The sequence below is a fragment of the Erythranthe guttata genome, chromosome 11 (assembly GCF_056151865.1).
Source record: "Erythranthe guttata isolate IM_541 chromosome 11, IM_541, whole genome shotgun sequence".
Classification (NCBI taxonomy): domain Eukaryota; kingdom Viridiplantae; phylum Streptophyta; class Magnoliopsida; order Lamiales; family Phrymaceae; genus Erythranthe; species Erythranthe guttata.
In genome coordinates this window covers 15,678,853-15,692,053 of record NC_142543.1, presented here as the reverse complement: position 1 = coordinate 15,692,053, position 13,201 = coordinate 15,678,853, and the positions used below count along the sequence as shown (strand labels likewise).

The 13,201-nt window shown below is 33.7% G+C and overlaps 1 long non-coding RNA gene across 1 annotated transcript; it reads left to right on the top strand.

Moving 5' to 3' along the window:
• The first annotated feature begins 11,399 nt into the window (after positions 1-11,399).
• On the top strand, positions 11,400-12,851 carry LOC148767084 (uncharacterized). The gene is made up of 3 exons (XR_016034474.1): positions 11,400-11,696; positions 11,781-11,816; positions 12,322-12,851. It is a non-coding gene; the product is annotated as an uncharacterized LOC148767084 (long non-coding RNA).
• Positions 12,852-13,201: the final 350 nt, after the last annotated feature.

Below are 13,201 nucleotides of genomic sequence, written 5' to 3'. Positions count from 1 at the left end.
TCAATTGGACTTAATGTATAAAGCATCCAAACATGATTTTTAAGGCTACGTTTTCAATGTTCAAGTTGATAAGAGAGTGGTCACACTCGCACGAGTCACATGTTCGGTTGTGAATATAAGTTTAGAAACCTCAAAATATCTTATTTTATTACCAAATTAATACATAAACCGACTAAAATAATTAAAATATTTCATTAAAATAAATAAATAAATTCAACCATTTCTCACGGGAATACATATGAGGATGTTTGGTTATGTTTCCAATGAGAATTTATAGTTTTCAAAATTTCTGATGGAAAAAGTAGTTTATTGGTTTTTGTGTAGAAAATGGGAATATGTTGGACGAAGGCGTATTTTTAGTTTTATGTAGGTGTAGAAATGGGAATATGTTTGGTTGTGTTAAATTTTCTCTACGAAAGTACGTGCAAAAGAAGAATATAATGATTGAGGATGATGATAGTGATTATTATTATTATTATTATTATTATTATTATTATTATTATTATTATTATTAGAAGAAGAAAGAGAAATTGGGAGGAGAGAGACTGTAGATATTAATGAGGAGAGACTAATGAGGAGAGACAAATGAGAGAAGAGAGAGTGTAAATATTAATGAGCAGTGATGAATAGAAGAAGAGAGAAATGAGTTGGTCGAATAAAATATAGGGCGAATGGCAAAAAGGCCCATCACATGGGACTTAAATGTATTTTGGTCCACAAAAATACCCTCCATAATATAATTCTTATCAATTCCACCCATTATGCACTAACTTCATTAATATTACACATTGACCCCGAATTTAAACAAATATATCACATTAACCCCCCAATTTTTTTTTTCAGAAAATAATTTTTTTTCTGAAATCTTTTTTTCCGGCCAGATTCCGGCGTTGACTTTTTTTTTTCCTAGAAAAAAATATTTTAATTAATATTACTGTCTTGGCTACTAAATTACTGTCTCAGACAGTAATACTACTGTTTGGGACAGTAATATTATGAATATTATTTTCAGGACCAATAATATTATTAATATTATTGTCTAAGACAGTTAAATTACTGTTGGAGACAGTAATTTAGCATCCAAGGCAGTAATATTAATTAAAATAATTTTTTTAAGAAAAAAAAAGTCAATTAACAGTTAAATTACTGTCTCCGACTGTTAAATAACTGCTGGAGACAGTAATTTAGCAACGAATACAGTAATAGTAATAAAAAATATTTTTTTTAAGAATAAAAAGTCAATTAACAGTTAAATTACTGTCTCCGGCAGTTAAATAACTGCTGGAGACAGTAATTTAGCAACGAATACAGTAATATTAATTAAAATATTTTTGAAGAAAAAAAAAAGAGTCAATTAACAGTTAAATTACTGTCTTCAACAGTTAAATAACTGCCGGAGACAGTAATTTAGCCGCCATAGCCATCGACCAAAATAAACCCTACCCTACCTTCAAAAACCTAGTCGTCCACCAACCCTAGCAGCCGACCAAATTAAACCCTAGCCATCGACAAAATTAGACCCTAGCCGGCATAGCGGTAGACCAAATTAAAACCTAGCCACCATCCACCGTAGACCTGACCAGATTAAACCTTAGCCATCGACCAAATTAAATCCTATCGTCATAGTCGTCGACCAAATTAAACCCTAGCCGTCGACCAAATTAAAACTTAGCCACCATCCGCCGTAGATCTTGTTGAAATAATAAACTAGATTAAGTGTATTAAGGAATATTCTAGAAGGTTAATTAATGTATTAGCTTATTCATGCATTTGGTTTTAATTAAAGTTCATGTACTAGTTAGAGGGGAAGAATTAAATTAAATAGTGATACATGCACTAGACTAGATTCATGTTGTGAAAATCCTATAAATACCACATGAACTCTAGCCATTTGTAACAAGTCAAGTTTTCAAGTTTAATAGAATTTTCCTATTCTCCTCCACTTCTCGTGTGTGTGTGTGTGTATGTGTGAGTGAGTGTTGAGTGAGTGTGCTCTCCATATGTCGAACGGAATTTCATTTCAAGTTCCAAAAATCACAAAAGAAAATTATTGAACTTGGTGCATCCGAATGAAGGCGTTGCTTGGAGCTTATGATGCTTGGGAACGGGTTGAGAATGGAGTTGAGGGGGAAGATGGTGCCTCCGTAAAGAAAGATCAAAAGACCCTTACAGTCATTCATCAAGGCCCAGATGAGATGATGTTTGAGAAGGTTCCTAGCGCGACCACCTCCAAGCAAGCATGGGATATTCTTCAAACTTCTTTTAAAGGAGTTGATAAAGTAAAGAGAGTTCGTCTCCAAACATTAGCAGGAGAATTTACTTCACATGAATTTATGGATTTCTTTGGAGTAAATGGCATACATCGTCCTATGACGGTTCCAAGATCACCACAACAAAATGGCGTGGTTGGACGAAAGAACCGGACAATTCTTAATATGGCAAGGAGTATGTAGTAAAGTAAAAATATGCCGAAGGAACTATGGGCTGAAGTGGTGGCATGTGCTGTCTACTTATCCAATCGGAGTCATACTAAAGGTGTTCGTGAAAAAACGCCTCAAGAAGCATGGAACGGATTCAAGCCAAGTGTTTCACACTTGCGAGTTTTCGGAAGTATAGCCTATGCACATGTACCGGATCAAAAGAGGACTAAGTTGGATGATAAAAGTGAAAGGTACGTGGTTATCGGCTATGATCAAAATTCAAAAGGGTATAAATTGTACAATCCAAGCAATGGAAAAATTATTCTCACTCGAGATGTGGTGATGAACAAAGCAGTTGGGAATGGGATAATTCAAAAGAGGAGTACAATTTTTATCCATTCTTTGATGAAAATGATGGTGATTTACATCCTACTAGTCCACCTCCACCACAAAGTCCGGCAATTGGAGAAGCAAGTTCTAGCGAAGGACCTCGGAGAACTAGAAGTCTAAGAGACTTGTATGATGCAACCGATGAGGTGACACCAAATTTTGGTAATTTAAACCATTTCTGTTTTTTTGGTGATTGTGAACCTTTAGGTTACGAAGAAGCTGCATGTGATAAGAAATTGAGAGAGGCCATGGATGAAGAAATCAAGGCAATCAAGAAAAACGAAACATGGGAGTTGGCAAAATTACCAAACGGGAAAAGCACCATCGGAGTCAAATGGGTGTACAAAATAAAAAGAAATTCCAAAGGCGAGGTGGAGAGATATAAAGCAAGATTGGTGGCAAAAGGCTACAAACAAAAGGTCGGCGTTGACTATGGTGAGGTTTTTGCTCCGGTTGCTCGTTTGGAAACTATTCGCTTAATGATTTCTCTAGCAGCCCAGAATCAATGGCAAATCCATCAAATGGATGTGAAGTCCACTTTCTTGAATGGTATTTTGGAGGAGTAAGTCTACATTGATCAACCTTTGGTTTATGAGGTTAAAGGGGAAGAAGACAAGGTCTTGAAATTAAAGAAAACTCTTTATGGCTTAAAGCAAGCACCTCGTGCATAGAATAGTAGAATCGATCAATATTTTCAAGAAAATGATTTTTCAAAATGTCCACATGAACATGCACTTTATGTGAAGAAGTCTAAAAGTGGTGACATGTTGCTTGTTTGTTTGTACGTCGATGACTTGATTTTGACAGGAAATAATCCAAAGATGTTCGAGGAGTTCAAGATGGCTATGGCTAAAGAGTTCGAGATGACACATATTGGCTTAATGTCCTACTACCTTGGCATTGAGGTGAAACAAGAAAGCGACGGTATCTTTATTTCTCAAGAAAGATACGCCAAGGAAATTCTCAAAAATTTTGATATGGAGAATTGCAAGCCGGTTAGCACTCCGGTGGAATGTGGAGTCAAGCTTTCAAGACAATGAAATGGTAAAGTCAATCCTACAAACTTCAAAAGTTTGATTGGCAGTTTGAGGTATTTGACTTGTACACGACCGGATATTCTATTTGCCGTTCGGTTAGTTAATCGTTTCAGGGAAGTTCCTACTACTTCTCATTTGAAGATTGCAAAGAGAATACTTCGGTACATCAAAGGTACACTTGACTATGGGATTTTATATTCTCATTCTCAAATTTTGAAATTGTTGGTTATTTTGATAGTGACTGGGCCGGTGACATTGATGATTGTAAGAGTACTGCCTGGTTTGTATTCTTTATAGGAAATTCATCTTTTACTTTGAGTTAAAAGAAACAACCCATTGTTACTCTTTCTACTTGTGAAGCGGAATTTGTAGCAGCAACTTCTTGTGTTTGCCATGCGATTTGACTTAGGAGTTTGATGGAAGAATTTCACGAACCACAAGAAGACCTGACGAAGATTTTTGTTGACAACAAATCAGCACTTGCATTGTCAAAGAATCCAGTGTTTCACGAAATGAGCAAACATATTCAAACAAAGTATCATTTCATACGAGAAAGTGTTTCTAAGAAAGAAGTGGAACTTGAGTTTATGAAGTCTCAAGATCAAGTTGCCGACATATTCACCAAACCTTTGAAGAGTGAAGTGTTTCAAAGATTGCGAATGTCTCTTGGTGTGATGAATCTAGTTGAAGGGGGAGTGTTGAAATAATAAACTAGATTAAGTGTATTAAGGAATATTATAGAAGGTTAATTCGCATGTAGTAGCTTATTCATGTATTTGGTTTTAATTAAAGTTCATGTACTAGTTAAAGGGGAAGAATTAAATTAAATAGTGCTACATGTACTAGACTAGATTCATGTTGGGAAAATCCTATAAATACCACATGAACTTTAGCCATTTGTAACAAGTCAAGGTTTCAAGTTTAATAGAATTCTCCTATTCTCATCCACTTCTCGTGTGTGTGTGTGTGTGTGTGTGTGTGTGTGTGTGTGTGTGTGTGTGTGTGAGTGTTGAGTGAGTGTTCTCTCCATATTCTATCTGACATAGTCGTCGTAACCTCCTGCCTCCATAACCATCCTCTTATTAACGCCCCTCCACCGAGATAGTTGCGCCATAGCCATTGCCCCCTCAGCAATGGCGAGAAGTGATGGAGAGGGAGAGCGAGAGAAAGAGAAACGAAAGAGGAAGAAAGAGAGAAAGTGAAACGAGAGAGGGAGAAAGAGAGAAAGAGAAACGAGAGAGGGAAGAGGGAGAACGAGAGAGAGATAAGAGAGAAGAAAATAAGAAAAATAGATCTCGGGGAAACGTGTTGAATTTATGGATTTACATTGAGGGCAAGTTTGGGATTAAAAAAAATAAAGGATGTGGGTCATATTTATTTTTGTAAAAAGAATTTAGTTCAGAAAAAAATATTAGAGTTGTATCTCATATCTAATTATGTTTCCAACTAGGGACCTCTAGCATATTAACCCTTAAATAATACAACTGTGCAAAAGAATTCCAAATTAACAAGATTATTTGTAATTTTTTGGAGAATTTTGGAAATATTTAGATTTTTTTAGAGAAAATTGATGAAAAATATTAAGGGGTGGTAACTGGGTTTTATCTAATTTGCGTTCTATTACAACTGTGATGTTATGTCGCCTTGGACAATTTTATCGCGGCATTCTCGTCAAACTATGAAACTGGCACGAACAATAAGGCTGAGTTGTTGGCTGATTGAAGGGCTGAAATTGTGTCGCTGCTTGGGCATCAAGTTTCTACAAGTCGAGAGTGATTCGTTATTGATTGTTAACGTGATTAATCAAGGGGCCAATATTAATTGGAACTGGAATATTTAGCTCGCGAATGTAAAGATTTGTGCAATAGTCTCTCTATCATATGTTCTCATATTTTTCGACAGCAGAACATCGTGCCAGATAAGCTTGCAGCTGTGACTCACTCTCACGTGAACACGGAAGAGTTACGTTTTTTCAAACGGATGATCTTCCTCGATCGGTTTGGCCTGGGTGGCTTTCGGAGCAACTACCTGGGAATATGGGAGTTTCGGGCTTAGTTGGCTTCTTGATGGATCGAAATTATTCTTGCGATTTTAATAGATTTTAAAAGAAGGGTTTGCTGGGCTGTTTTGTAGCTTTGGCTAAATTGCATATTCAACCCCACCTTGGGTCCATCCTGCAATTATTGAGGATTACTCTTCTTAGGAATAGTAGTTGTTGTTCTTTCATTTTTTGCCCTATTTCTGGGCTCTTTTGTAATAGATTGTATAGCACTTTGATTGTCCTTTTTTGGCCTTTCGATTGTAGAGGTACTCTTTTCCTTGTGTAAGCTCACACGGTTTTTAACGAGGCCCCCTTGTACTTTGAAAAGTATTTAATGGAAAAACTAAATTGGCAAAAAAAAAGGAGGAATTCTCATGTTACATGCACATGAATGCATTATTAAAATACAGCTCACTAAATCACGCCGAGAGGGAAGTCTTTTTTTTTGAAATTGAAACCATAGACGGTCCAAGAAGGCCTCAACCATATCTATGGTAAAATCGATCTCAGGCCCAGATCGCCCTCCTTAACCAGTCCTAGGCCGATCGCTAAACGATCTAATAGATAGATACAACGTCTGTCGCCATAGGACCCCAAAAAAACAGGGCGATACACGATCTGGGTCTGTGATGAATTCAACCTTATTTAATTTGGTCCCAGGTCGCAATCCGCGTGTGTGGGATCGCGATGTGGATCTTGTAATGTTTTGGGTGCTCTCGGTAATTGGCCCTCAGATCGCGGTCCGAATGGAGAGGATCACAATCTGTCATATTGTTGGTCGAAAACCTACACGCAAGTGCACGTATCGTACAAGTAATATAGTGGACTAAAAGTCCGGATATCGAACCCACATGGAATATTTAATTATCTAATCCTAGACGCTAAATTCTACCAATTATTATCAAGCCCACCCTACACAGTCGACTTTAGAGAGAATTAACTAAAATAAATTAAAAAGCAAGTTAAAACGACAAAGCAAGAAAGAAAATTAAACACGAAGATTTATCAGAGTAAACGAGCCTAGGATTTTATTCTCCCCCCTATGTGATTATTATTCCCCCAATTCCTTCAATTATGCAAGCAATTAACCCGGATTATTAACCTGAGATGCTAAAATAATCATAACCCGCTTCCGCGTGTATTACGATTCTAATACTCAAGATTCAATTACTATATTCCTATGCAATTAATTCTAGAACACAACATTAAGCACAAATCTCAATAATGGCTACCTAAGAGATTAACTATATTCCTATGTTAATACCACAAAGGCTCTTCTACCACAGTTCTAATTATTAACCCGATCTTCCGATTCATGCGATTAACAATAACATAAAAGCGCATAAAGTGGCCAGTTTCATGAACTTAATAAAACAAGTAGAAGAAATAATCCGGAATTAAAACTTGCATAAAATCATAGAATTGGGTTCATAAATCCCACATAGGGTTCCAAATAAAATCCTAGAAATAAGAAATTTAGCTACTCATGATTAAAGGAAAAACACAAATAAAATAAATCATAGACGATAAATCTATGCTTGAAGTCTTCGAATTCTTCGTCTTCGTTATTGCTTTGTTGCTCTCCAAATTGCGTAAAAAGATCCCTAATTGTGTGCTTGGATTGGTCTTATATAGGGTGAAGAACTTGGGGAAGAAGGCAGTTTCCTTGTGCAATTAAAATCCCTTTAGTGCGCAACTTCGGGGTATGGGACGGGGGTCCCATAATTTGCACTAAAACTGGGACGGGGGTCCGAGCCTTGTTTCTTCAGAATTTTGATATTTTCACTTTTGACCCATATTTTCGCCAAAATTGCAGTTTTGACCCCATACTTTTCCAATTCTTCAATTTGTACCTAAAATACAATAAATCAACTTTTTAAGCACCAATTATCGTTAAAACACACCAAAAGCTCAAATAAAAAGATGCGATAAAGTGTAAAAATATACACTTAACACATATGCGTCAACTTCAAACACTGTTTTAACTCTTTTGCAGTCCAAATTGGACAAAAGTGCTTCACAAAAGTTGTAGCACTGACTGTTGGCTTTTTCACTTTACTTGAAAAATCAACTCAACCGAAGGTCATATGAGGGAGGTATGTGTGACATACCGAACACTGCTACACTCCGCTAGAATCAACTTTACACTTGTTTAGCTTGATTGTCGATTTCGCTTCAAAAATCGTTTCGAATTGGGAAAAATAGTTCTCTTTACCTAAAACTAAAATAAAACAAGAAAGACATAATATATAAAAATAAAAAACTCGGACGAACGAAGACCATAATATATTACCTAGGTTTGCAGCGTTTGAAGGATCTCCTAGACTCGTACTATAGAGTGTCTGGCCAGATGGTCAACAGACATAAGAGTTCCTTCATCATCGACGAATCCTACGATTCCAACACCACCGCTCTTATTCGTCAGACCCCTTGATTTGTCGATGAGGACTTCCCATTCAGTGGTGAAGCCAGGATTTTGTAACATAGTAGGCTTAATATTTTGGTGGTTGGGGCAGCCCCCAAATTTATTTTAGGATTTTTTTTCTTTTTGAGAAACTTGAAGATAGGAAAAGAAAATAGAAAATAAAAACTTATACCTTTTTTTGAATAACTTTGAATTTTGGGTTGACTATATAGTAAAATTTGGGTGGACTAAATAAATAAATATATAAGTATAATAAAATGGAATGTTTTTCAATTGAATGTAGGCTTGAGTCCATCCTCGTCGAAGGGTGCAGTTACCCCAAATTCCAAGTCACAAATCCTAACCTCTTTATCCTACTTTTTAGAGTTATTTACTATTTTTCTTCGTCTTTTGCAATTAAAAAGACTTAATTTTATGTTTTTGTATAACTATATTATAAATTATATTGAAGCACATTATAAAGACAATAAGTTATATATATATATATATATAGTAGTAAAAAAATTTAAAATTTGAGGGGGGCATGTCCACACCTGGCCCTACACTCGCTTCCCTACTGTTCTCATAACCTATTTAGGAGTTTTTTTGTACCGCGGTCATCAGAGTGGTATGTTTTTTCAGGCCCTCCTTCAGAAGCTGAGGGATCGTTTGTCGGGATGGGACAAGCGTTACATGGAATTGCTAAGGCGGCCGGCCTTGATCAAGAGCACGTTGTCTTCTTTGACTCTGTATTTGATCCAGATCATACAACCTCTAAAGTATAATATTGTCGTACCATAATAATATTATTGTGAATCACAACAATATTATTGAGGTTGATAGTATTATGACTGTCAACTACAGTAATATCACAATAGTACACAATAATATTATTATATTCACCGGTCAACAAATCAAACAAAATAAAAAAACCAGAAAAATGAAATAATAATATTAATGTAGTTGATAGTAATGTTATTGTGTTTACAGTAATTTTACCGTCAACCACATTAATATTACAATAATACACAATAATATATTACGTTGACCGGTCAAAAAATCAAACGAAATAAAAAAGTCAAAATAAATAATATTGATGTGGTTGACAATAATATTATTGTATTTACAGTAATTTTACTATCAACCACAATAACATTATATGACAGTAATATTATTGTTTTTACAGTGATATAACTGTCAAAAGTCAGTCGGAAAAAAGAAAAACGAAAAGTCAATGTAGAAACCGGCGACATAAAAGAAAATCAGATTTTTCTTTTTTTGAAAAATAAAAGTTAAAATTGGATTCTTTATGGTTTTTTTTTTCTGCTGTCGCCACCTCGGACCGGGCGGTCAATGGTGGTCTTCGACGATGTTGACTTTTTTTTTTTCCTGGACATTTTTTAAACCCCAGTAAAAAAGTAGTAATATTACTGTAGTTGCCATTAATATTAACTATATTATTGTTTAACACAATTATATTAACTTTATCTCAAATGTGGATCATGAAATCTTAAGATGAGTGTATATATTAATTTTAAAGACATGATCCTAAAATTTGGTGTTTTGTGGCGTTTTAAGATTCATTAACGATCACCTGACAAGATCCTTAAATTTGAACACATTAGTGCACTTATTTCATCTATGTTTTCTTCATTTTGAATTCTTAGCATGGTTTAAATTTTAGGAGCAATTTGCTATAGGTCCTTCTATAAGAGATTTTATATGTATAAATCTAACTATTAATTCCCTATTTTTATTATAGGGGAAATTTGCTAGACACCCCTTATTTTGGACTTATATGGCTAGAGATCCTAGTTGTTAGATGAATATAGGCATAGGTCATTGACCCAATAAATTCATATAAATAAATTAAAATAATTAATATATAGACCATAACACCCTCAATTAATAAGAAAACAAATCTTATATATCCTCTCTCTTCAATCTCCCGTTGCTTTCCCCCTATATAATTCCTCATCTCTCTCTCCTTCTGCATCTGAATTCTCACGCCTCTCTCTCTCGCTCTCTCGTGCTTCTCTCTTTTTCTTTTTTCTTTTTCGTTTTCTTTTTTTAATGAAGAAATATTATAGAGATGAAAAAACAAGGATCTTTTTAGATTATGAGAGGATTTCTTTGTGAAAGAATTAAAAAGGACGACAAACATCCCCTTCCATAAAAAATCAGAAATCCAAAATCCTAGCCAAATTCGCATTGTGTTTTCCGTAGGTAGAACCTCCCATCGTTTGTTGTTAGCAATTTCCGTTTGCAGTTGGTTTAATTTCATTTGTTGTTTGAAGAATTCCATTTGATGTTGAGATTCGATGCCTCTGGTTTACAATTTGCAAGGTATGTCTTAAGTTACATTTTACAAACATTTTGTTTAATATTTTTGTTGTAAGCAACTTGTTCTATAAACAATTTTTTGGTTGATGTATTTAATGATGCTGATTTTTTTTCTAATTTTTTTTCAGTTTGCTATTTGCATTTGGTGAAGTTATAGGTAGTTTATTGCTTGCAATTCAATAATGCAAGTTTTGCTCAATGTTTTTCTTCAATTTGCTGTTTGCATTTGGCGAAGTCATAAGTAATTTTTTGTTTGTAATTTAGTAATACAAATTATGAATTTTGTTTTTTCAATTTGATGTTTGCATTTGGCGAAATCATAGGTATTTTGTTGTTTGCAATTCAATAATATAAAATCTAATTTTCAGTTTGCTATTTGCAGTTCGCGGAGTTATAGACGTCGCAGTTCCCGGATCATAGGCAGTGGTGGGGCTGCGGTGACGTTTTTAGAGTATGAGTTTGTAAAATAAATTGTATATTTTTTGTTATGAATTAATTTATTTGTTTTAGTTAATATTTGGAAGAAAGATGTTTGGGAATTTGTTATGATAGAGAGATTTTTAGGGATTTAATTTGATTTAATTAAGGGTATTTTTGCCATAATAAATATTATTAATTAATTAAAAATTAAATTTTGACTTGGATTTACACACATAAATTATAATATAGAGGGACCTATAGCAAATTGCCCCTTTATTATATTTATTATTTTTATAGTGTCTAAAATACCGCTAATACAATATGAAAAAATAAAAATCTCCAAATAATAGTCAATCTTATAGAGGTTTTAATCCCATTTTTTTCTCCCGAGATAACATCGTTGCAAATCTTCAAATCCCAAAATACGATTTTATATTTCTTTCATCTTCTCCAACGCAAAAGCAGAAAACAACAAAAAAATGTGTTAGTTTGTTGTTAGTTTATCGTTCCTTTGATGTTTTGTCGTTTTCTAATTGAAATAAAAAACCCTAGATTTGTTTGTTTGTTGTTCATCATCCTCGTAACGCAAAATCGAAGAACTTCAATATCAAACAACATGGTGCGGAAACGTAAAAGTCCGGGTAATTAATTCCTTTTTATTTCTCCCATTTTTTTAGATGTTTTGATGATGATTTAATGACCCATTGTTGGTATTTTTATCTCAGGGGAAAAAAATGTTGATATTGGAGCATCGATCTGAGGTAATTATTCACACATTTTAAAGGTTTAGATTTATATTTTGTATGATTGTTTACCATATTTCTTACATTCTTGTTTGCATTTTTTTTCAGTCAGTTGTTGATGTTAATTTGTTGTCGTTTGTGTTGTTATTTGAAATTTGCATTTTACTGTGCATTATTTAACCATCATGTTTTTGTTTTTTTGTTGTTCTTGTGGTATGCATTTTGTTGTTCTTATTTTCTTCATTTTGTGGATGTTCATGTGATCTACTATTTATTTGCAATTTGTTACTTGTTTGCAATCGAACCATCATTTTCTTGTTTGCGGTTGCTTATTACACTTTGAATTTCTTATTTGTAATTTTCTATTTAAAATTTTCTTGTTTGCAGTTATTTGTATACACTTTGAATTCCTTGTTTGTAATTGCAGTTATTGTTTTTAATTTGCTATTTTTTGTTCATTTTTGCAATTTATTATTTGCAATTGAAAGTCTTGTTTAGTTTTATTTTTTGTGTGCTAACACAGGTACGCCAAAGAAGAAAAAGAAGCAAGGCATTAAATGACTCTTCGATTCTTCCAAAGGAGAAAAAACAAGAACAAATTAGATTGCAAACAAAGTCCTCACGGAACAAGCTATTACAGAAGATCCATGAATCCCACAATATGCACTCAAAACTCGTTTCACTTGTTTACATCTTCAACCGACATAAATTCAAAGAACACCACATTAAATGTGTCAGAAAAGTTGTATCTTGAAGTACTTTGTACTTAACGTACTAATTTGCTTCTAAACAAAAATTAGTTTTTTGGTGTTTGTTATAACATTTTTTTATTTTTTACTTTGTGTTTTGAAACTATTTCATATTGCTCGAGTAAAAAATGCGCTAGGGTCAGTGTTGTTTATTGTTTGTGTCTACTATGTTTGTTGTTTATTATTTGTGTTTGTCGTTTACTGTTTATTATTTGCATTGTTATTTATTGTTTATGTTATTTTAAGTTATAAATTGTAATTTGCAGTTTTCTATTATATATTGCAAATTTATTTTGATTGTTAATTTTGTATTTTTTTTCTTGGTTTGCTAATGTAAAAACAGTTAGAAAATGCAAATATAAAAAAAATGCAATACCGTCGAAAAATACGAAATAACAATTAATATTCAAAAATATATGATTTCAAACAATTAATATTAAAAAATATATGGTTTCAAGAAAGTTAATTAGTGAAGATTGCTATAGATATTTATGGAAATAAAATAAAAAAATATTTTTTACAAGAATTGAAAACTAAATTTCACAATAACTAATGGCTCTTTTAAGAGAGATAAAAATGTATGAGAGAGAGAGAGAGAGAGAGAGAGAGAGAGAGAGAGAGAGAGAGAGAGAGAGAGAGAGAGAGAGAGAGAGA